Genomic DNA, 25,974 nt, shown 5'->3' with positions numbered 1-25,974 from the left:
TTAAAACATGGAATTTATTTCTGAAAGGAAAAAGAAGCATTCATTACAACAAGATTAAACTGACAAAGAAAGTGTAATAAAGAGCAAATGCCAGAGTACATACAAGAGCCCAGCAGAAATAAATATTGAATTGTTTCTTTATCAGTCCTGCATATTGTTTTGCAAAAACTCAATCTAGCAGCTTCTCCAGACAACTGAGAACAGGGAGGATGTCAGTGCATACATGTGATCCCAGGCAGTCCATTCTCACAGATCTCTGAGAAGAAAAATGGTTGCAACTTAGCATTACAATTAGCCAGGCTCATCTCATTATCAGCCTGATACAATATAAACTAGGAGTTAGGAAGAGAAAGGTACAACATTTTGCTGTACAGATATTCCAACAGAAGTGCAGTGGAATAAGGGGCAACCATCCCACTCCCACTAGTGAGGGCATGACCCGTTATTTGTGAACTGTCCTCATTGATGAGAATACATTAGAGAGGCTGGGTTGGTCTGCCCAGCAATCAAAGGAGGCCTTGTTAGTACTCCAGAATCCCCACAGGTCCACCCTAAATGTGCACCACTGAGGGGATGATATTGCTATCCCTATCAGTAGCTCAGGCCCAGTATAAGATACTGAATCCAGCCAGCCACACTGAGGTAAAACTGTAATCATTCAATGGTAAATAAAACTGACACTTGTGCCCAACAGTTACACAAAGAAAATAGGGAAACCTATATATGTAGTTCAACTACCGTTTGACAACCACCATTGGCTGAAGCTAAAAGTTGTGTATTTTGGATATTCTTTGGGCAGCATATCATACAATCATTCTCTCTCTCTCTCTCTTACTATACTGTAGACGATCTTCAGAGAAAGATTATATACACAGCACGCTTGCAAAGTCAAAGCTCCTATGCATGAAAATTCCTCAGAGTAGGTCAGGATGGCTAGCCAAAAACCTGTAAAGAAGAGAAAGAAAAAAAAACTGTTTGTGGCAGAATTACAAAAGTACAAGAAAAGAAAAGAGAAAAGGGCAGCTTGTTTCAATATCTTTTTGTCTGGGATTGTGTTAACTTTTCCTTCCCTAATGCACAGCAGAGCTGAAACTGAGTTTAATGGAGGATGATCATTAATGCTTCACATTCAGCGAGTGGGGACAATTACAGATGTTTTTTGCTAAAATGTGACATGAAACCATTGCTGGCTTTCTGTTTTTATGGAGACAATTTGTTTTATCCTTTTTTTATATTATGCATCACTGAAATGATTAAACCCTGTGTAACTATATTACCTCATGCAATAATCAAGTAGCTAACAAGAACCATAGCTAAATGAACTTAAAGTAATGACATAAGCATGGCTCCATGCAACAGATATTAGTGCGTTGGATATTTCTTGAGCTATGTAAGGCAAGAAATTGACTTAAGCTAAAGTTTTCAAACTTGGATGCCTAAATTAAGACACCAAAAGTAAAATTTTCAAATGACTTATAAGCCTGCCCCATTTTTCAAAAGTTACAGTGGGCCAGAATTTTAAAGGTATTTAGGCAGCTAAAGACGTAAATAGGCAACTGGTGGGATTTTCAGAAATGCAATGTGAATGCCTTTAAAAGTCTGACCCCGTTGGCACTTTTGAGCCTAAGTCCCATTGATTTCCACTTCTAAAAATGGAACAGGTTCCTAAGTCACTTAAAGTGCTTTTGAAAATTTTACACCTAAATCCATATTTAGGCATTGTCTCCCATTCATTTCATTAGCCATGGTGGATGCCCAGCACCTGTAAATGATGGCCTGATTTTCCGATGCCTAAATCTGGAGGTAGGTGCCTTATTTTAGAACTCACAAGCTAGGGTGGAAAGGGGTGGGAATTGACCTTAGGGCCTAATCTAATGTTAATTGAAATCAAAGGAAAGATTCCTAGTGACTTCAGTTGAGCATTAGATCAGGGTCTTGATGCATTTAGTGGAGAAGAACACCTGTAGAAGGGCAACACGTCATCTTCAGCAGGAAAGGCTCATTCTTGCAAATAGAATTCCACTGGTACAATTGTGAAGTGAAGAAATGGGAAGTGAATAAATAATACCTAGCTTTTATATAGTGCTTTTCATCAGTAGACCTCAAAGGAGGGTCTGCATCATTTATCCCCATTTTACAGATGGGAAACTGAGGCCCGGGGCAGCATAGTGACTTGCCCCAGGCCATCCAGCAGACCAGTGGCAGAGACATGAATAGAATTCAAGTCTGAATCCTAGTCTAGTGCTCTGTCTAGTAGGCAACACTACTTATCACAAAGGTCACTGGAATTAACTTATGGGTTTCATTCAAAATTTTGTAAATTTTTTTTGCAGTATTCCCCCTTATCCACAATATGGACTAAACCTGCACTCACTGAAGACAAGAGCCATTTTGCATTGTCTTTTTCAAGTGCAAGATCTGGTCTTTAAGCTCTGTGAAAATAAAGAAAAACTAGATGGGGGTAAAAAAAGACTTGCCAAATATTCTGATGTGGCAATAATAATTTAGGGTGCCTATAGGAGGTGCTTCAGTAGGTCTTCATCTCTGCTCTTTTTTCTTAAATTTTATAGTAACTTCAACAACTTCTTAAGAACTAAGATTTCAATCAGTATATTTAACATGAGCCTAAGTTTAGACCTCGTCATCCTTATTAGTACGTATTGTTTATATTGTGCCTGAGTTTTTGAGACCTAATGGTGCAGAGAACGTAAAAACCTAGTAAATGACAGCCCCTGCTCCAACCAGTTTACAATACTCTATGGTGAGATACCAAAAATGTCAACATGCTTTTCAAACAGTCATTCATTAAGCCTTTCAACACACTTGCAAGGTAGATATTAATACTTCACTTTACAGATGAGGAAATTTCATGGACTCAGAGGGACCGTGAAGTGTTTTGTGCGAAAGAGAAGAATGGAAATGAGAATGCCTGACTCCCTGTCCTATATTCTTGTTATTAAAGTACACTTATTTGTAAAATGCACATTGACAATGCACTGCAGATAATTAGTGCCACGGGGTAATCAAAAATGGACTATAGTGTGGGACTCTTTGTAGCTTGACCATATGGAATATATTCATAATACAGTGAAGAAATTGTTCAAGAGCAATTAAGTGTTGCCCCAGAAAATATTGCCCTAGTGCCAGGGGTGCTGGAACACTTTGTATAGTGGGAGTGCTGAGAGCCATTGAACTAAACTGTAAACTCTGTAGATAATGGAAACCACTTCAAGTCAGGGGGTGCGGCAGCACCCCTCGTTCCAGCATCTATGCCCAGTGCTGCCACCACGGTCAATGAGAACAAAATTGATCAGCCACATAAATGCTGGGAGACTGCCCCAGAGGCTTTTACAACTTGTTTAACACATGCTGCAAATATCCCTTCCTTCTATCTATGGTCTCCATCACTGAGTGGCTCACAATTTTTAATGTATTTGTGTGAGGTAGGAAAATGCTATGACCCCATTTTACACATGGGAACTGAGGCACAGAGAGGTCAACTGACTTGCGCACGGTCACACAGGGAATCTGTGGTAAAGCCAAGAATTGAGCCCAGGTCTCCCAAGATTTACAGTAGTGCTTTAATTACCAGATCATCCTTGCTGCTGCTGTACTCATTAATTGTGAAGAGTTCCTGCTTTTGCCAGTTATTCCTCATTGCCTTCTCATTCACCCTTGTTTGACTGAGATTAAACCCATCACCCCATCTACTATGTAGAATAGAAGTGGTGAAAAAATTCTATTTAAACTTTTTTTTTTACACAGAAAATGGGGTTTTTGATTAAAGGAATACTTTCACAGGAAGTGTCAGCTTTCCGCAAAAAAAAAAAAATAAAATAAATAAAAAAATAAAAAAAATCACAAATCTATATATATTCAGTTTTGCAATGAAAAGTCAATTTTTTGCACTGAGAATTTGGATTAAAATACTTTTCTATTATTCAAATTTTCCTCATGGAATAATAATAATTAATAATAAAAACATTTTCCAAACAGCTGTAATGTAGGTGTAGATATAGGGTTTGTCACTGCAACCCAATATATGCAGGCATTGAGACCATGTTCATTGACCTCTGACGTCGATATTTCTAGAACAAGGTATGTTATTTGGCCCTTTCATGCCAGTTAAAACAAACATTTCTCAGAGAAACTTCACATCAAATTATTTTTGACTGACTCTGTGTGTGCCCAGTTTCCATACTATAATGAAACTGGTTTGTATGGTTCATGCATTGGACTGTAACTGTTCATTCCATGGAGAATAGTTTTCAGCAATCCACATTCTAACAGAACTCGAGCCAGCTCAGTAAGACAAGTGACACCAAGAAATACACCATTATCTTATATTAGAAGAAAGTGTATTATACAGCTTTATATCTATGCCCACTCTATACTCAATTTCCTTTCCTCCCATATTAAAAGTCTTCAATACTGGCAATTGTAATATCCAAATTGCTTCCCTGAAATCCCTGTGGAGAAGCAGCCATAGCTATCTCCACGGGACTTTTCCCCCACTCCCGTCACCCCCAGGCCTTATGAAAGTTTCTCTGCAGGTTCAGGGTTCAGTTCTGGGGCAACAAAGGGGGGTGGGTGGGCTGGGAACAGGACAGGGACACTCAGATCATCTCCTTCACAGCATCACCGGATAAGATAATACAGCCCCAGGCCTGGATTTATGCCAGGGAAACCAAGTGCAGAATGTGGCCATAAAATTCTGCATGTTCCCTGGAAGATCAGCCAGTAAAATTCTGTGGAATAAAAACCTTTCCATCTGTCAATAATGGTTCCCTTTAAAAAATAAATATATATAACCACTACTCTGCTCTGGACCACAAACTATCACTTGCAGTCTCCAACCCAAACTCAGTGAATTTAAAAGCCCTAGCTAGTTTGTTTCTACTTTAGTTAACCTTGGGCCAAATCCTACTGATTTTGCAATAGTCTCATTAACCTCGGTAGGACTGTTTGGCTAAGTAAGGCAGAGATCTTGTTTGCCTATACGCACTGATACAGTACTTCTAACTTTGTATCCCATTAGCGTCATGGCTTGCAGTAAGCATAGCTTGTGTTCCCACCCCAGGTGGCTGTGGTGCAGAAAAGGTAATATAGCTGGAAGCCTGTACTGTCTCTCCATGGAGAATTCAGCTGGGCTGTTGGGTGAGAGGATGATGTGTCTTGCCCACTCCTCACTCAGCCTAGTCCTTCCACGTGACCCACAGAGTCTTACTGTGATTGACAGCCCTAGGCTGCACTTACTGTGCTGTCCATATCGTGGTACCCCAGCCTACTCGTCTGATCACCCATCCAGGGAAGGAAGAGGTGATCCATGCAAGAAGGCTCTCCAGCCCTCTCCCCACCTGCCACATCCCCTCTGATGTACAGATCTCTGGAACATAATAGAGGCCTAAGATTAAGAAATGTTGTAGATATGTGGCCACATCTACACTACAAAATTATGTCGACCTAATTGACACCGGCATACAGCTACTGTTATCAACCCACTCGTGTGTGTGCAGGTGGCTGCTTGTGCCGGTGGTGCACGTCCTCACCAAAAGCACTTGTATCGATTGTATTGTCAGTGTGTTGCATTGTGCAATGGCTCCTGAAAGTCAGTAACAGTCAACATAAGCAATGCAGTGTCTGCACCAGCACTGCAGTGACCTCATTACATGGACCGTGACTCTGTGCTGCTCAGGAAGATGACATTACTAACTCAGCGTAGAGAGGCACTCAGGTCAGTGGGAGCCAGATTTAAGTATGTTTCCACAACTAAGTCGATGTTTCCACAACTAGGTCGATGCAAGGCAGCTTACCTTGACCTAGCCATGTCGTGTAGACCAATATTAGATGCACAAATTTGGTTGATACATGGTTGTGTTGTGAAGAAAGCTGAGGAGCGGGCACAACTCAACCATGTTTGTCATAATGAAGACAGATGTTTACAGAATCACAGCCACACTTGCCATATAGACAGAGCCACACTTAACCTTTGTGATTCACCATAGAAGACCCTGCACTTGCTCCCACTGAAATCCAGAGCAACGTGTCCACTGACTTCAATCTTCTTAGCAGATGTGCAACATGCTTCAGGTGGCACGTAACCAGGACTCATCACCGAATTTGGTCCTGTGTTGGACCATTAGCTTCCCCACTCCAGGGCCAGGTACTAAGAGGGAGTGCAACGTGAATGCGGATCCATGCCCCCCACTGACTTCAATGAGGGCTTGGATCTAGGGGTCGTCTTATGTGTCCATTTACACAAGCAGGTCAGACTGTTACTCTGTGGCACTATCACAGCTTATATCTTGGAGTCAGTCTATGGCCCAACAGCATAATCTGGGAACCTCTTTAAGAACATTGTTTGGGTGAGTGCTAATTAATAGTTTGAGGGGAAAAAAATCCAGATTAGTTTGAATTATTATAGAGGCATGACTCCATATCTGAGGTTGCATTGAGACTTTCATTTAAACCAGGATTTAATTTCTTGAGTATACATTAAAACTTCACTGAGCACAAAAACTGAATTGACAGAGTTCTGAATACCTTCTCCTATGTTTTACTCTTCAATCCCTGCTCTGGAGAAAAAATACCCAGTTCCCATAATAAATAAATAATTCAGCCATTTCCCTTCATTTCTTAAACACAATGAGGGTAAGCCTCAAACCCCTTTAAAACCTATCTTAGAAAAATCATTTAAATCAATCAGATAACAAAATATAAAACATACTGTTTAATCAACAGTGTGCAATTATGGGATCTCCCTCAGACACAACAATGGAGCCATTGTATCCACCCATCTGAGCAGTCAGCAAACTGTGGTAGTACGAAGCTGTAATGAATTAAAGGCTTTTCTACAGCAGATAGGATTGCTGTTTGTTACTAAAAAAAGCACGTCCTCTGAAATCCTCTCTAGTCTGCTGCATGCTAAATTCGTGTTAGTGTTTCTAGCACAGAATAAAACCTTAAAAACCAGAACCCAGGGGATGAGGCAGGGGAAATTGCCAGACTGGAGTGACTTAATTTTATGTTGATTTTTCTCATTTTGCATGCTAGTGATTTTCTGTAAGTGGCTGATAGGAGTGCTTATTGGTAGATTTCTTTCACCTCCCTCTGAAGCACTGGAACTGGCTGCTGTCAGAGAGGATACTGGAGTAGATGGGCTGGGCTGATCCAGTATGACAATTCCTATGTGATTGTGATAATCATAATGATTCTCTCAGTAAGCACACATACATTTATGCTGACAAAATAATTGCTGTCCAGGCAGCGTGGCTTAGAGGAGCAGGTACTGAACTGGGAGTCAGGAGACCTAATTTCTATTCCCATCTCTGTCAATGACCTGCTGCATGACATTGGTCAAATCACCTGGGCCTGGATCCTCAAAGGTATTTAGGCAACTAGCATCCACTGATTTCAGTGGCAAGTTATGAGGTCTACAGACCTTTGCGGATCTGGGCCTTAGTCTCTCTTTGCCTTGATTTTTCCCTACACTCTATTAGGGAATGAGACTGGTCTATTTAGAATCCTAACATATAATTTGGAAAGTAAACATATATTATTTAGAGAGAATTATATTACAATATTGCAGTTAGTGTTGCGATGCATATTTTGATAGGCCTAAGTAATCCAGAGCAATTGTTTTGCTGCACTTTGTAGAAAGGCAGGGCTGGAAGGGTCCTCAAAGTCATCTAGTCCAGCCCCTGCACTGAGGCAGGACCAAGTAAACCTAGACCATCCCTGCTGGGTGTCTGTCCAACCTGTTCTTAGAACCCTCTAATGATGGGGATTCCACACCCTCCCTTGGAAGCCTTATTCCAGAGCTTACCTATCCTGATAGGTTGGAAGTTTTTCCTAATATCTATCCTAAATCTTCCTTGCTGCAGATTAATCCAGTTACTTCTTGTCCTACCTTCAGAGGACATGGAGCACAACGGATCACTGGCCTCTTTACAACAGTCCTTAATATATCTGAAGACTGTTATCGGGTCCCCTCCCTCCCAGTCTTCTGTTCTCAAGACTAAAAGCACGCCCAGCTTTTTAATCTTTTCTGAGATTATGACAAAACAGATGCATTTCTTGGGTTTAAAAAGGCCAGTAATTGTTTTAATTATGAGCAGGGACCCTGAATCATTGAAATTGACTTTGGCCCTCATCCAATAGCCATTGGAGTAAACAGGAGGTTGGCCATTGACTTCACTGGGAGCACGCTCGGGACTACAGGGCATCAGGATGCCTAGAATTGCGTAGTAACTTCTCTCCCCTTTCCCACCACACACCCACAGCATTGAAACTAGATGCACCTGCTCGGGAATTTGTGTAGGGGCAGAGATTATACATGGTTATAAATCCCGAGCCTATCGACAGCCTTTGGTAAACATTTGGACAATCCTTCCTACCTGTCTTTCGTCCAAATATTTGCACCGTGCAGGGCTGCGAGTCGTTTCCTGACATGTCCTCAGACTGCAGGTCGAATCCAGAACAGGTGGATTAATCACCTTAGTTTATTAAAATAGTTGCTTGAAACTAGACGGTCCGTCTACCCACAGGAAATTCAGGTGAAGACGTGAACTTGAGGATAGGAATTGTATTTTATTGTATGTGTGTGTTTTAGGGTCTGATACAAAACCTTAGAAAACGTTCCTGGAAACATTCCCCAGTGACTTCCCTGGCTCTTAGCGATCCTATAGAGAGATCACTTTAAAAGATGCTGTTGCCTTGTAGCTGAGCAAAGGATCCGGAAAATGCAGCGCCAACCTCATCTTTTAAAACCGAGCAGCTGCCCTGGATGCTAAAGCCAACCGTGTCAAATTAATCCTCACAAACTGAGGCATTTTCCAGAGAAATCGCAACGGGAGGCTGCTACGAGGTAAAGTGTTTAAAAAGTACGTGTGAGCCGTTTAACGTAAGCAAAAGTTGCCAAGGTGAAATAAAACAATCGTTTTGGGGGAAGAGTGACGCTCTCTGGATTCCGCTTTCGTCGTTAATAGGGCTGCCTAGATGTAAAAACCAATGGTTAAGATTACTGTGCTAAAGCCCAGTGGGGGCAAGATTGCACCCTACAACACAATAATTCTGATCTTCGATTCAATACAACCCGCATTTTATGGCTAACTACACACTGTAATAAGACGGTGGAGTTTCTGATAGCGTAGTGAAGAAAATATTTGCCCTTAAGTTTAATTGTAGGATAAAATTGCTTCGGGGAAAATGTGTTCTCTCTAGCTCAAACTTTGGTCAGGATCTTTTACTTGATCTCTTCTATAAAATCCACGGAGGGCCACGCAGGACAACTTTAGGCTGTATGATCTTCGGGGCAGAAGCTACCTAAACGCACTGTCAGCACCAAGTAAGCGCTGTAAGGTCAGAACAAACAAAAGCAGCCTGTGGAATCAGACACTGGTGGCTGGAATTTGGCCATCGGCAAACTGGATATCGATTTAAGATGGGACCCAGACCCAGACCGGGAAATTGACTAGGTAGGAGTCATCCCTTAGTGCGCCTAAACATTGTCCATTTTATGATAAAGCCTTGTTTCCAATGGGCTCCAGCTCAGCTAGGCAATATATAGGCATCGATCCCTTATACAAAAAGAGAGAGATCCTTGCGGAAGAGGAGGCGGTGGTGTAGTTGTGGATTGCCAAGCAGCATGTACATTGCAGCCAGGTAATCCCCCTTCGTTTCTCAAACGTTTCCTCCCCGAACCATGACTTCCTTTCGGGAGAACCATAGCATCCCCTGCGCAGACTAAACAATAGCTTGAAAGTTTTCTTGAAAAAAAACCTCACAGTTCAAGAGGAGAAAGTCACTGTCCCCATTTAAGCGAGCTGACTGGGGAGGGGAGAAGCAAGGATGTGGCAGAAGCATAAAGCACCTGTCGAAGGCTATTTACGGATTAGCCAAGTGCTGACAGACAAATTGGCAAGATTAATAAGAGCAATCAAGGCTGTGTGGGCTGGAGTTGTTGGCTGACATTAATGTGACATCACTTTCATCTGCTTTGCCTCGCGTTGCTTAGCGGGTACACGGCATCAGTAGTGGTGCTGGAAGCTCCGACTAGAGTGCAGTGCGGTCAGATACTGGCGCTAGGAAAGGTGTAGCGGGGGAGGTTCATTATGAGATCCCTGCATGTCGGCTTCGTGCTTTTATTATTAACAGGAAACCTCCCCGCCTAATTGTGCTGCGCACACGGTTAAACACACTTGGAAGTAAACCCGTCCGGGGGAAAACAGAAGAGGATCGACACACGACACGTTCCAAGGAGAATTCGTTCTCCGCTCCTTTAACGCTTTCTAGATGCCGACAGACGGGCGGTTTGGGGTTTAACTCGATACATTGGAGATGTGCCTGGAGGAATTGTTACTCCGATGCGACTGGAGAAGTTCCAGGCTTCGTGAGAAAACACGTCCCCGTTTTTAAATAGCAGGAAGCCAGGTAGCCCACCTTTGCAAAAGTGACTTTAAGTCAGCGGAGGTGATTCAGAGTTGGGGGAAATTAGGCCCATGTGTCTACAATGTATTTTTGGCTGATTTCTGCATCTGTCAAAACGAGCGATCTTCTACTAGCTTTTCTGTCCTTAAAAAAGCAAAATCTTAACACATTGGCCACTGTCTGTTTTTACAACGTATTGTTCAGGCACTAAACCTTAGCTCGATATGCCTGAAAAACGGGCGGGACCAGGTATAGATCACACAAATGAAGCATCCAGCGAGGAGCACAGCTGGCACCAAGTGAAGTTAGAAACCCCTTTTAGGGTCAAATCTTGAGGAATACAAGATAACAGCTAAAAACGCAATTGCAATGATTGGGTCTAACACCTGGAGCTTCTAACAAGTTCAATGCCTCAAGAAGGCATCGCTTTCCTCTCTGCCACCAAAACCAATGCAGAAGTTCTCCATGGAACTTTAATCGGGCAAAGCAATAGTGTTTCTTTCGTGCCGAGGGTATTGGTTAGATGGTTTTGGTTTTTTTGTTCTGTTACATTCTGGCCTGCTAAAGTTTCACGCTCATTCCTGAACTTTTGCTAATATCCTCGTCAAACGGGTCTTGTTTACACTTCGTTTTTTCATTGTAGTTTGGTCCACGAGGAAACACAACAGTAATAAAACCTATGAATATAAAACTGTCCCGACCCAGCCCTGCTTTAACACTGTCCTCTTGTCGAGAACTTTTTACGCGCAAAAAGGAAAGTAGGAAACCAGCGAAGGAGACCCACACCTATATTGAAAAGGCTGACGTAATTTGTGGGCACTGAAATAATTTTTTACCTAAAGAGGAGGACAGGGGAAGATGGTAAAAATCCGATTTATTAAAGGTAATCTCTACGCAAGAGATCCCATCAAATGCATTGATACGGGCGCATGTACCAATATCCCAAAGAAACATTCGAATTCGGTGCAGTCCCTAAATATTTAGCGATGGTGATTGACTGATTGATTGATAGAAAAGTCCACTAGACCCAACAGCCTGATCCTGCAGTTAGGGTAGAAACCCCTGCTGAGGTCAGTGGGAGCTGTGTCTGGCTAAGGACCTTAAAATCGGGCCCTGGGCTGCCGTTCTGATTTAAAGGGAGTGGACAAACGATTTGGCCATCGATGTTGGGGAAATCATGGGAGGCCACTGATTTTTGAGCAGATGATAATCTTTGGAAGGATCTGCTTGAAATAGTCCTGGAAAGATCAGGTATTTATCAACCCCAGGGCTTCTACAGTTATTACTATTTCAGGTGGGATCATCAAAGGCCACGTGCCAATATGTGTTAGCCCTGATCATCGAAAACGGGGAACTCTGAACTCTGCAGGGGGAGCCTCTGGAGGAGTGTTTAAATGCCCGATCCTGCCCTGCCTACTCCAGGACGAAGAGAATCGGGCCGTTTGAAACTGTACCAAAAACGCTGCAAATCTGAGTGCTTTTCATACGTCTTTCGTGTGCACTTTCAGTTATTTTCCAAATCCAATCCCAGCACCAAAGCTAGTCTGTCCTTGTCTCGACTGTATCTTTCTTAGGAGCTGATGTAAAGCATATTACACAGCTTGGAGCAAGACAAAAGCAGCAATAACCGCACACAGAAAATCTCCCCAAATAATGAAAATGTGTTTCTGCGAAAACGACAACAATCATTTGCTCACAGAAACTGATTACTTATACAGTTTACCAATCCAGCAGCAAAATTCAGGGCATTCAGTGGTCTGTTTGTAATCTCATCCTTTTTTTATTAACATAAACACCACTCAACCAAAATATACATGGCCACCTACTAAGCCAGTAAAGTGAATGTAGAGACCATCTGATTGCTTTCACAAAGCATATTAGCTTGCCTTTAGTGTGTGAATGAATATGTGTGTACATGGCTCTCTCTTTCTCAACATGTCTTACTTATATAGATTTATAAGTAAGTATTTTAAAATATATATAGACATTCATTGAATATATACTAAAATACTATATATATATATATATATATATATATACACACACACACACACACACACTCATGTATACCCCACAACTGATCTCCCACCTCCAAAAGTCTATTTTGGTGTTTTTTACTTTTTTCAAGGAAAAAAATATATCCATTGACATTCACACATTGCTAAACTATCCTATACAACAAAACTTTGGTAGGTTATTTTTTTTTTAATCCTTGTTCTCAGTCTCTCTTCATTCTTGTCCCACAACTTCAGACAATATCTAAGGTTCTAGGTTCAACACTGTTTGCAGAATTCAGTCTCCTGGTGACAGTTCCTTTGGGTAAGGTAGGTTGCTTTGCTTTTTCTACTGGCTCTGGGTAGAGAAGCAGGGAAGAAACAGAGAAACAGCTCCTTCTGAAGCGAGGGGATCAGTGTTTATTTCGTTATTTTACATGTGGGGACTTTTTTTGCTCGCTGTCTGTCTCCTTTCTCCTTCCCCCTTTACAGTTTTGGAGGGAAATGTACCTGTCCCTGCACGTGTCTAATCTATCTATCTGCCCACGCTATTGTTCACCAGAACTTGGAAGTCCTGTTCTTTTCTTCAAACAGATGAACCAAACACTTTACAGTTGCAGGGTGACCTTGGAGAACATTCCAGAGAAATGGCTTCTTTTAATTAAGTGAAATCTGTGCAAATCAGACACAGCTTACAGCTTTGCGGTCTGAAACGTTTGCCCTGTGTTATAACTCTCCTTTCTGACATCCCGGCGCTAATTTCACAACACACGTATATTTGTTTTAATCAAAGCACTTTCTACCGCTTTAACATCCATCAGAGGAGTTCATATTCTTGTGAATATGACACCATCTCTTCTCAGATGCCATGGCTATATAGACAACGGTTTGTATACGGTTTCATTGCTTAGCATTTTGCCCTCCTGTTGGGTTTTGCAATAAATACCTACAGAAGTGTCGGCTGCGATTCGCCTTCTTGTCGTTTCTGGTCTCGCTATGGGGCAGTTCTAAGCAACTATTTCTCGCTCGGGGCTGCTCACAATCAGTTTCGTGGCACAGAGCAGGGCTCGTCTCTGAGCAGGTCTGCTCTGACATCGCCCCTTTCAATCGAGTGCGCTGGTTCTTACAATATAACCTTGTAACCTTAAGTAAGATTCCAAAGCGAAGAGGCAAATAGCAAAACCAGGCGCAGCCCGGAGCCGGGTGCGGATTCTGATTCCCATCCATGATCTAGCCATCTCTGATGGCTGCGGGGAGCTCTGTTCTGTAGAAACCAGGAACTCAGGCCGCGTTGCAATCACTGTCTGCCTTATCTCTCAGCCTGGTGTTGGAAGTTTCACAATGATGGAGGCGGTTGGGAGTAGATAGATAAAGCGAAGGGATCTCGCCCTCGAAATACAAGCTGAAGACTATGGGCTAGAAAAGAAGGCGGCAACCGCTCGAGAATCGGCGGAGAAAAGCTCTTTATTAGTCCAATGCTCGGGTGATTTTAAATCCGGTGAATCGACAAGATATAATCTCCCTGCACACAGATAATATAGGGTTTAGAGTGGCCGCCGTGTTAGTCTGTATCCGCAAAAAGAACAGGAGGACTTGGGGCACCTTAGAGACTAACCAATTTATTAGAGCATAAGCTTTCCTGAGCTACAGCTCACTTGGTCGGATGCATGCAGTAGCTATAACAACTGTGTCTGGAAACGAATGCGACAATTCAGAGCTGCATTCATAAACCTTCCGCTCGAGCTCTGTGCGGAGATTCCTAAAATAATTTTAAAACAACTCCCAGCAGATATTTTAGGACCACAGTTTCATCCAGGACCTCCCCGCTCAGAGGATACATTTCCTGATCGTCTACGGTGCTTTAAATTAGTGTTTTTGCAACATTCAAATAATATCAATCTCCAGGGGGGGAAGTGTTCAGGATTTTTGTATTTTAACCGTAGAATACCCAGAATGTCAGAGCAATAAACTCAGTGTAAAACACGGTTAATGTATCATTATTCGGTGTTCTTATTCCTTTAAGATATACATCCAAATTCCGTTGTTTCAGGCAGTTTGTTTCCAGTGCTTTCTGAGACAGACAAAACAATAAGACTAAATTTCTGCCTCGATCTCTCTTTGATTTACCGATTTTAATTGGCTTAGCCGCAAACTGATATTTTTGAGGCATATTTTAAAGACTGGAGATGGGGAGATTAGCTGTCAGGAGCTGAGTGTTTTGCCCTCCAACCACTGAACTGTTTTAAAAGTCAGCCTGTGACTAAGGAGAAAGCAATCGAATTTAAGGGTTGGTATTTTGCATTTTCAATACATTTCTCCAAAGTTTGCCAGGCGCGGACGGAGAGACACACACGAAATATAAAGGTAGAATAGGAAAACTTAATCTATCAGACCCTAGAATCAGATGGACTCATGGAGAAAACAACTGCTTTATTGCAGAGCACTGGTCACTCCAGAAACAAATACCCTGTGTTTTGCAGAGACTCGTGTATCTGCTTTTCTATATTTCATGTTTCCATTTTAAATTAACCCCAATCAAATTCTTTGAGGATTTTTTTCCCGGAGTGTAATTTCTTAGAGTGTTCTTTTGTGTTAATTAAAAACAATGCATGTCTACTTAGCCTAAAACAGATTTTTAAACGGAGATTAACCGCTTCAATGACTATTTTTATAGGAAATGAACGATATGATTGTCCAAATTGTTCTATTTCTAACAAGCGCAGCCTCTCTAGTTAGATACAGACTGGGAGTATGTGCTTATAACACACTGTGTCTGTTTCACCCCAGTTTTAGCGTTTAATTATAATTATAATTAATGCTATGGAGTCCCCACTATGCTAACAGACACAGTATATTCTAAGCACATACTAGTGGGGACTCCATAAGATTAATTATAATTAAACGCTAAAACTGTGATGAAAAACGCCCACCGGACCAATCGTGTAAAAGCATCAGGCTTTCGCCTATGCAGATGACCGACAAATAGCAATCAATTCTTGACCTATAAGAAAAAGTTAAAGGGAAAAAAAAAGAGCCAGTTTGAAGATAATTTCTGCGTTAAGGCGCTGGGATAGATTCCAACAAAAGCAATTGCTTAGCCTTAAAGGAGAGTGAGAAGAGTAAATTGTATTTTCCTGCGTAGGGAGGATATGTCAAAAGTCGTTTTGCATTGTTTACACAGCAGAAAGGCGTCCGGAGCTTTCCTCCTTTGCCTTAATTTTCGTATATAGTTTACATTTGAGATTTATGATGGACACAAGAAGGTACAAATCACGTCTCCTCAAACGTTAATTGGCGGTATAATCTATAATCGGTGAAACTAACTATCGGTGGGTGCGGAGTAATATTATCCAACTCTGTGTATGGACATACGCCCAATCTACATACACTGGGTGACATCCTGGCTCATCTGAAATCAATGGGAGTTTTGCCATAGATTTGAATGGGGCCCTGGTTTCACTCACTGTCAGCGAGAGACTAGGTTGAGGCAGGGGGCCCAATCCTGTAGCCCAGGGGGAAACAGACCTCTCACTAAACTCAACTGAACTTCTGCTTAGCTGAGCGTTGCAGGACCAGCATCAGGTGGAAGCTAATTCGAATTGTGAAAAGTATTTCTTTCAGCATTTCTGATTAAAAAGGGAGGGGTTAAATGGAGTCTTGCCAAAGTGACCATTTAATGATCTTTCCAAACATATCCAACTTTACTGTAGCAAAAGAAAAGCGAATAATCTCTAGTGCTTTAAATTATCCCAGCTCTGCACAGATAACTATCTAGCTTATCCTAGGGGGAGGGTTTGCTATTCCCATTTTGCAGACGGAGAAAGTGTGGGCATTGTAGTGGCGTTCAGGATGCGGTCCAGGGAGCGGTTTATTGTGTGCTTTGCCCCTAGCCCTCTGGTCTATTTAAAGGAATTTTGAAAAACAAGGTGTTATTCTGGTGTCCTTTCGCCAATGGACACAATGGGGGGGGGGGGGATTCGAAGGAGAAACGAAGCGTGAGGGGATCAAGCCCACTCCACTGACGTCAATGACTCTCTGACTCAGGGGGCTAATCTTTACCCCGCTTCATAATCCGGTTGGCACCAAAGGGAGCAGAAAGTGGCATTTGGATTGCCACTGGTATGTATGTGGATACACGGTCTCCGCACCCAGCCCTGCCACTCCTCACTGGCAGGAATAGCAGAGTGAGGACAGGCTATTCCCCTTGTGTGGGGATTTCCAAGATAGGACCCTGCCATCCTTGTCTGCAATCTTCATTTTCTATTCTTCTATTTCTTTCTTCATAGTCTCATCACTGGCAACGACACCACTTCGAAGAGGCATTGTTTGAGCACGGCACTTGATGATACATGCTCCTTATATGATGGATATTTACATACGCTTTCCCCGCATGTAGTGTGACGTTACCAAGGCTGGATCAGTTGGAAAACTGAGTCTTAAGCCTTCACGAATCAGACTGGGAATGAATGGCAAAACCTCCTTATTGCCACCAGACAATAAAGATGCATGCATGTCGCTATCTAACCGGTTATTCTGCCTAGAGAGCTGGAGAACTATGGGCAGTTTGCTAGAAAGCTGCCCGGGGCTGTATTTAGCACCTACAAGGGGGATGTGGCGGCTGCGGGGGGTGGGGTGGGAGGGAAGGGGGGGATCCGTTAGTTCTCTGGAAGCTAAATCATCGATTAATGTATAGGAGCCTTTCCCTTAGCAGGTGGCTAGCTCACGCGAAGGCCTTGCTTGCTGATAATTGTACATAGTGGGAATTTCAGATGGAAATCTTTCCTTAAAGCAGTTATAAACAATGTACATCTGCATTAGCTTGACTTACAGAAAGGGACATTGAGGGTAAAGTTTGCACGGAAATGTATTTTGATTGATCATTTTGTCGAAAATCTCCTCCTGCTTTTACTCCATAGATATGTGAGCACAAAAGCTCACCAGACATAGCCGATCTATAGCATGCATTGATTTACATGTGCGTTTGGGGACTGGCTTTTTTAAATGCTATAATAAGCTCATGATGACGTCTACCTATAGGTCATACAAAGGCATCCGAGCTGAAGGTATTATTTGGTTTCGTAGTGGATAAAGTATGTCAGAAATCTTCGGTTATCTCTTGGGATTAGTCTAAAAATGTTGGCATTTGTGCGTGATTTCCGTATTACAGTTCAATACACGCTGCTATCCTTAGCTAGTCAAGGGACACAACTGACACTTTGGTATTAACAAACCTCATGGCTAGAAATAGTTTCTGCTAGCCTGTGAGTCTGGAGGGAAAGGGGCTTTCTGCTGTGCTCCAGGTAACTGAAGAGCTTTGATTGGACACAATGCGTGCAAAGGTTTTTTGGCTGTTGTTGGAGGGACCAGACTGGACTTCCCCATCCATGTTAACAGCTGACCGTCCTTTTTACCATACCTGCCCAGGGAATTATGTCAGTAAACAATGCGCAGTGTGTGTGTGTGAGAGAGAGAGAGATACAGAGAGACAGAGAGAGAGTTCAAAGTTTGCTGTAATGTATTCCCCAAAAGAATCCTCACAGCTTCCTTCTAAAAGCCCAGGGACCCCAATTCGTTCGCCAGGAACATCTCTTCCCTAGGATGCCAGGCTTCGGGGATGACTCATGGACATTCATGGGACATTTGGACCCAACCTCCTGCTTCTAAAGTAGTTCTCTTCCACTGACCTCATTGACTCTACAAAAGAGGAGGGCGCTTGGCTCAAAAGCCTGTTAGAGGGCTCTAACGAAATGACTGCAGGCGGGATAAGGTTTCACAATAATGCACGGATTGTGCCTGCCAAATAGTCGATACGCACCCCACCTCTGCAGGAGAAACAATTCATGAAGTCCCTATTGTCTTGCATGTAATGGTGCCGCCTTGTTCTAAGCGTATGTTCTCTAGGTATGGACAAGCGGCACACAGTTGATCTCATAAGCTGATTTAGTGATTTATATTTCTACTTTGGGACCAACGCCTCAACTATCAGAAATTCGGATCTATTTTTCGGCTCATATAACTCCTTATCTTCTTTAACTTTTCAAAGTCATGTTGATATTTCCCTATGATTGTACCAACACATTGTGCTTCTGGACAACAATACGTAACTTCTTGTGAGAACTAATTTGGATATTAACCAGCTAGGTATTAAAAAAAATTAGGAAGACTTTTATTGTCAAAGAGAGCAATTAAAGTACATGTAAATTAACTCCTGGGAACTTCTGTAACCTATTTAGTTATTTTCTATTTTTTGCATCTCTCATTTTGCTATTTATTTAGCAGAAAAATCAATACGCTCACTTGTCCCCTATATAGAATGAAAATATACCGTATTAATTCTTTTCAGTCTGCGTATTAGAAAAGCTTTTCCTCCCTTCGCTTAACTGTGAATAAATACAAACCAGTATTTTATTTTTGGTCCCAAACTCTAACTACCGAGCAGGACATTTTTAAACCCACAAAATGGTGTAAGCTTTGCAAAGGACGTGGGGGAGTTTCTTGCAACACCACAACAATTACAATTATTTTCCTTGTCCACAAACAACAAATTCAGCTATTTTCTCCAAATCACATAAAATCAAAATCCCCTATCTTTGATGCATTTTGTCATTTACTTTTGCCCCACTTCAACTACCTAAGATTTGGATTAGGGCATTTCAAATGCGTTTTGATTATAAAGGCAAACACCGAAAATAAATTCAAGCATAATTCGGGAGCGGGAAGATACAGTTTATAAAACCTTGCTCTCAGAGGATTAAGGTTGTTCATGCTACAAGAATAATTGTCCTTCTAATGACTCTGTTGAGGTTTTATCTTCATTCAGCAAACCAATTTAGTTCCTTCAGAATTATTTTCTTTCAGCGCACATAGGAAAGTAAAAGAGATGACTTATCTGAAATATTCGTGGGACCTAAACATTTCTTCCGGACAACAAGTTACTCAGAGCAAGATTATTGTATGGTTAATAACGCTCGTTGGGGTTAGAAACGCGTCTTGCCTTAGAAATAAGCTTATTGGTGTGCTACGTTGATCTATATCAATATTTATTTTTTTCCAAAGGATAGTTTAATCCTATTTTTGTCAGCATACTCCCCTCTCTTTAAATACTACTGCACTTTTCTTGAAGCAGCTTATTCTGAAAATAGCGTCAAAAATCATGGGAGATAATGATTGTCTTGAAGGGATTCTGGGTTTGGTTCAATAGCGGATTTGCTGAGGAACACAACACATGGCCCGGAGGAGCGTCACCTTGCAAGAGGTGAAACAGGCAAGATCCTGCTTTCTGATTTCACTGAAGGAAAGCCCAGCCTGAACAGAAAATGATCGCGTGGGGGGTGGAGGGAGGGTTATAAAACAAAACAAGCTGGGCACTGGTGAGATAACACACAAGACAGACCCGATTCTGCAGGCTCACTGGGAACTTTGCCTGAGAAAGGATTGCAAGATCAGACCTAAAATAGCTTTCCTCCAAATAGCTGACAACAAGAATACCCTGTAGCAGGAATCAGACGTGTAGGTTCAGTCTAATTTCTCAATATAAGAATATTTACAGCTCTTCTTTGGTTTCTCTTGCATCCAAAAACTACCTGATACATCCGCAGATGCATCGATGCGATAAAGCTCCTTTCACTCCAGAATCAGAGGCTCCTGCCCCAGCCTGGAAGTGCTGGACAAAGCTTCTTTTGAATCTAACGATGGTTAGGCCAGATCTACCGAAAGTTCAGTATTTGGAGGCTAGGGGAGACTAATTCCTTTTATCAGAAGGCACCAGCTTCTGTCTCAAGGCAGGGCCCGATCCCGATCGCACTGAATTTCAGTGGGGGCAGAAGTGCCTGAGAGAATGTCACCTAAAGGTGAAATTCTGCTCGCCATAGCTTCAGTGGGGCCAAGATTTCCCGTTGGGTGCGGGGATTGGCTCTGGGCTTTGCAACAAGTTGAGCTTTTTTGGCCCATAAATAGCCAGGCGACCTTAGCCACTTCGTGGTTTAGCAATTCAGTAACATCTTGTCCGGCTGCAGAGTTGGCTTTCAGACTCTTCCCCCCCACACACACACATCCCCCAGCCCATTTATGCCGTGGTAAGATGCGCAGATCTGAGTTCCAGCCAGCGGGAAAATGCTCAAAGCATTCTAGCTACCCACCCGTACGCGAAGATATAAATACATGGGGATATTTTAAAGATCTCCTCTGTGGGAAGCGATTGTGTCTTGGATCTAAATAGTAACGTTTGAAGGTTAATATCTCTGGAGCTAGTTTCTGTTTCAGGGACTACTCCTTTGCCAGCAACCTCCCCAAAAATCTTGCGCTAAAGAGGGCTGTAAATTCGTGCGCTGTGATGTTGTCAAATATTTCATTGAAGAACGTCACGGAAACTGTGTGTTTTGGGGCAACCTCGGGACCGGGCAGCTAAAAAGTGCAATCCTTTTTTCAGACCAAAGCTTGAACTTCTTCCTAATATACAGCTGCCAGGAGGCCTTAAGTGCTGCATTTATGCTCCAATAGACCCAACAGCAGCTGGATTCGACAACTTAGCAGCGGTAATTTGTGCAAAGCCGCCCCAAAACTCGGGGGTCAATCTTCACGCTCCCCGCAAACCCCTATGGATTTCACTCACTCCCGACTCGGAACCTACGATTGTAAGATCCCAGTGATGTGTGTGTTCCGCTATAGGATGATAGTCTATTCAGGCAGTCTAATGTTGTTCATGGAAACCATATTTATACATTCATAACATAGCTCAGGGCGCAGATCGTGTACACACGGGTGTGTAGACCTATACATACATAGCTATATGTTGTGTGATGGGAAACACACATTCTAGATAAATGAATAAAAGGATCAATGAGACAATGGAGTCAGATTCCGATCCGGGGTGATTTGAAATCAATAAGCGTTATGGGAGGGATGAAAGTAGGCCCTGATTTCTGGGTGACTTTCCACAAGCATAAGTGGATCAGTGAATGGCGTATGTATGCTGCATCGTGTGGCTAGTTATATCCCCGCTGCACTCTCATGGCATGGACCTGCATCTGATTCCTGTTTCGTCCAATAGCCGGCTACCCTCTGCCTTTAACCCCTTGTTGCCAAGACTGGGTTGCTAAAGCTGGCTCTCTTGCCTTGCTGGTCTCCAGGGAAATCAGCGGCGCTCCGGGAAAGCTTGCCTTTTCCGCCACATATTTCCTGCATGAACTCACTTACGGTGCTTTGAGCGATGGAGGTTGGTTTGTTGTTTGTTTTTTGTTTTTTCCCCTACCCGGAGAAGCTAAAACGCTGATGGTGCGTGAGACCGAAACCTGCGCCGGGTCCGAACTTTAATAATAGCAACAGATCGCGGATCTAGAAGGGCCCTGAGGGCTTTGCATTCCCCCCTAGCCTTGCCCAGACCTTCACTGGTTAATCCCCTGCGCACACGTGCAGCTGGGCTCTTCAAGGTGGGATGGGGAGCAAGCATCTCCCGGGCTTTTCCCCCTGGAGGAGCCTCTTCTGGACAGGTTCTTATAGAGAGGAGATGCCAATGAGCTGCCCGAAGCTTGCCCCCCCCCAATAGTGCCCCCTCCTGTCAACGCCTTTTAGGTTGGACTATTTACACGTTAACAAAATGCCCCCCTCCTTCCTCCCTCCGTCTGTAACCCACTGGCTGAATCCGCCCCGTCACTCCCTCCCCTCCTACCTTATGTAAACGTTTAGGCATCAGTTTGCACTGGGCTAAAGCGAGGAGTTTGGGCGATCGCCTCCAGAAAGCGAAGTAGGGGGGCGGGCTTCTCCAACTGAAGCCCCTGGTGTTAATGAAAAGCAGGGGCAGTGGAGAGGAGGACGCACGCCTGTCTCTGCCCTCTCCATGGGTGGTCTGCGCTCGGATAAACACATGGGCCTCTTAGCAAAGCAGCACCCAACTGCACATTCTTCTTACAACAATACTACCTATATACATTTCCATACTCGGATTACAGGCTGGCTTGTTGCAGAGTCTAGTTCACTTAAGCAATTAGCTAGTAAAAATACCTTCAGTGCAGGAAAAGGAAGAAAGCTCAGATTTGTCTATTTTTGCACAAAGCACTGCAGATTTTTTAAAAAAAGGAGAAAAAATGTCTTTTGGAAATTAATTTTAAAACAAAGGGTTATTTAAAGAAAGAAAGAAAGAAAGAAAGAAAGAAAGAAAGAAAGAAAGAAAGAAAGAAACGTTACAGGCCCACTGGACTGATTTTTAGCCCAACCCTCTGATGTGAAATCTCCATCAAAGTGTCAACATATTTTAAAAAGACAATAATTGCTCCAAATTATATTTTTTCCCATCTAGTTTATTTTGCTGAAGGGGCCACAGATAAGGATGGGAGATCTTATATATATTTTTAATGTGTTTGGTTTATACAGGAAAATATCTATCCACATGAATCACCAGCCTGACATTTTTCTAGGGAATGAATTTAAGACATATCCTATTTGCCCTTTAAGAATCCGGTCTTGACCATATTTTGAATATTTTTGACGTTTTATAACCAACAACCCACTGAAGCTAACAAGTTACCTAACAACATGGTCCTCTCTGTCTATAATAATAGTGACACTGAGGGTTAATTTATTGTAAAATAAAATCCTTGTGCTATATACAATAAATCATGTCTTGGCCTTTACTCCCAAAATCTGTTATTTACTAAAAACACAGGTTAGTTTATTACATAAAACGATGTAACATTTCTTCCTTTCCCACAGCTAGGCCTATGAAATACGAAGTAGATTATGATTGGGGGTTCCTTTTGTTTTTTTTTTGTTTTGTTTTTTTGTTTTGTTTTAAAGTTTACCAGATAAATACGTCGGGAAAAAATCTTCACACTCCCAAAAGTCAGTGGGGAAAACAAAGAAAACAATTAAGTAAAAGATTGTTTTATTTCCTTAAGACCACTGAAACAAGCCTCATCTTTGCTCCAGCTGATTGTTTTTTTCTGATACAATAGTCGAGATACTTCCTCATGTAAATTACCACCATTTTAACTTGAACTGAAATGCAAGCAGTAAAGCCAGAATTTCATTTTTAATGTGTCCTTATCAACACCCCAGAAACAATTGCAAAAGATCTTAATATGTTGCATCCCTTGTTTAGAATTCTGGAATTGACATATATAATCTGCGTTCTGAATTATTTAATTTCCGAGTTCATTCCTATATTTCTTTCAAGCAAAGCGGGGGGAGGGAGGGAGAGGAAGGAAGGTACCTACAATGCGATTTCATATTTTAAAGAAATCAAGAAAAATAATCATTTGAGCTATAACACAATAGCTGCAGTGGAGAAGAATAGGTTAGACATGCTCACAAGAAAATTAAACGCTGATTTAAGAAAGTTATTCTGCATTATAAATCTGGGATCTGTAAACAGAGAAAACATATGCTCACTTACTGAAGAAGAAATGGGGAAATGTCTGATATTTTTTTTAAAACTGAGCAACAACACATGATACACTCACGATTGGTTATCCCCGTTTGCTCTATGCTTTTTCTGGCATAGAATGGTATTTTAACCCATGTGTTTTCCTGCTCTGAGATGGAGATGTGGAACGGAATTTTCTGCACTGGGGGATGGTCCCTCCTCTGTATAATATCAGTTTATGGGAACATTTCACCATATTTCTATAGCCGGGGGCGTGGGGAGAAGGCCATATAGAAACAGAGAGCCCCCTGTCACATTGCAGTTATATGTGGATTATCCTGCAACCCAGGCCCTGAATCAAAGCTAATTAGAGAGCTTTCTTTCTCGCTCGCAGCTCAGGTCATTTTACCGGCTGTGAAATACCAATCAGAAAAGCATTTTCTGCGATGCATACGTTTCATCGATGCTTCATTTTTTGTATTGTTAGCATGTTTGTAAGGGCCAGTGACACACAACTATATACCGAGGCACACTGACAGATCTGAACCGAGCAGCAGAAGTCCCGAAATGCGCTCGTTTCCCGTGGAAACATACGTTCTGCTACCCCTTGCAAACGCTGAAGATTGCTTCTGAGTTTTGCAAGAGAAAAAAACAAAAACAGAAAAAACCAAACCCCTGATGTGAAATCCCTGTTGGTGGTATCACAGATGTGTCAGGCGCCCTAGAGGCTAGTAACGACTGGCTGCAAATAACGTTAACAGGGATTTTGGAAACCCGATCAGTATCTATCTTTCTTTTAAAAGGTATTAAATTATCATAAAACCCTTAAAAGCGAACCTGGGCAGAAGGGGAAATTAAAGGAGGAAGGAGAGAAGGCGGAGGGGTTTTCAGCCTTTCACTCGGCTAAGATACTTTGCAGAGCCGAGAACAAGCAGCCGCAGAACAAACTCTGTTGGATTTTTTTTTCGTACTATCTGGCCTTTGCTTCCCACCCCCCTCCATCTTGACAAGAAAGAAAACGGCAACAGCCAGCACATCTGCTCAGTTTCTAGAGATGAACTGTGAAAACCAAACTCCCCCTACCATACACCCGCACAAGCCCCCCTCCTTACAGCTTAATTGTGCAAAAGTTACCACGCGCGCCTGGTAAGAAGGTGACAAAAGTTTAAAGTGACTTACCTTGATTAGTGAGTGACAGCTTTACTGATGATACGATGGTCAGACTTTTTTGTGGGTGGGGGGGTCTGATGAAGGCTTTGCCCTCCTTTTCCTCCCCCCCCCGTGTGTGTGTGTGTGTATGTGTGTGTGTGTGTGTGATCCATTACTTCTGAGGATCAAAGTCTGGCCATAGCTGAAAAAATCAACACATGTTTATATCACAACAACAACAAACAACAACAAAAGCCTAACCCGGCAGCAAAACCGGCGACGGGCGCTATTTTATATGGCTTAGCAAGGGGCCCTATGCGAACTACCAGGGACTTTTCTTTCTGATTTCTTTTTATTAAAGAACCCCTGAGAAGATGTTTACATTTCGCTGTATAAACATCCTGCCCATGTTCCTGTCTATCTTCAAAAGAAATAAGAAACTGGGTTTTTAAGTGGGAAAGCTTCACTCCGGCTACATTTCAAATTAGATTCGCACTCCAGGGCGAGCCGCATTTCCCCTTTTTCAAAGAGTTGTGTACAAACAGCCCTTGTGGCTTTCAGAGCCAGCAAACAACTGTCTGCATCGGGCTATGGCCCGGGAACTTAAAGCTTCTGCTGTTTGGATTTTTGTCTCTTTTAAATCCTGCAGGCGCGTTGTCTCTTCCTCCCCCCCAACCCCCAGCCCCGTTTTGATCTCTATTACGATTTAAGAATAGAGACGGTAAGAGCAAAGATCTTAGAAAACTCCCTCGTTCATTGCAAATTTGTCTTCACTGTCCTCAACTGGGCTTTGGGGGCTGAAAATCAGAGACGTCCAGATGAAAATGTTAGTGACTTAAAAATGTTGTTACCTGCGAGGCAAAATAAAGACAATAAAACGCCCTCTCTCCCGGTCCCCCTCCCCCTCAGTCACCCCACCCCCACAGACCACCTGGCCTGGGGGGGTGGGGGGCGTATTGAGAAGGGATTGACGCCCAGTACGAGAAGGAGCAGCCTGTGAGTGAGTTGCGAAGCAGTTGGCCGGAGTGTAAAGGTCCCTTTAAG

The 25,974-nt window shown here is 42.6% G+C and overlaps 1 long non-coding RNA gene across 2 annotated transcripts; it reads right to left on the bottom strand.

Annotated features, from left to right (window-relative positions):
- Window positions 1-25,553, bottom strand: LOC119841349. 2 transcript variants are annotated; one of them, XR_006275132.1, is made up of 4 exons: window positions 24,961-25,553; window positions 5,257-5,386; window positions 836-945; window positions 1-256 (listed from the first exon to the last, which is right to left on the bottom strand). It is a non-coding gene; the product is annotated as an uncharacterized LOC119841349 (long non-coding RNA). The 2 variants fall into 2 exon arrangements; XR_005288507.2 differs by lacking the exon at window positions 5,257-5,386 and having other exon boundaries at window positions 24,961-25,542.
- Window positions 25,554-25,974: the final 421 nt, after the last annotated feature.

The sequence above is a fragment of the Dermochelys coriacea genome, chromosome 12 (genome assembly GCF_009764565.3).
Source record: "Dermochelys coriacea isolate rDerCor1 chromosome 12, rDerCor1.pri.v4, whole genome shotgun sequence".
NCBI classification, from domain to species: Eukaryota; Metazoa; Chordata; order Testudines; family Dermochelyidae; genus Dermochelys; species Dermochelys coriacea.
This window is presented reverse-complemented; position numbering and strand designations above follow the sequence as displayed.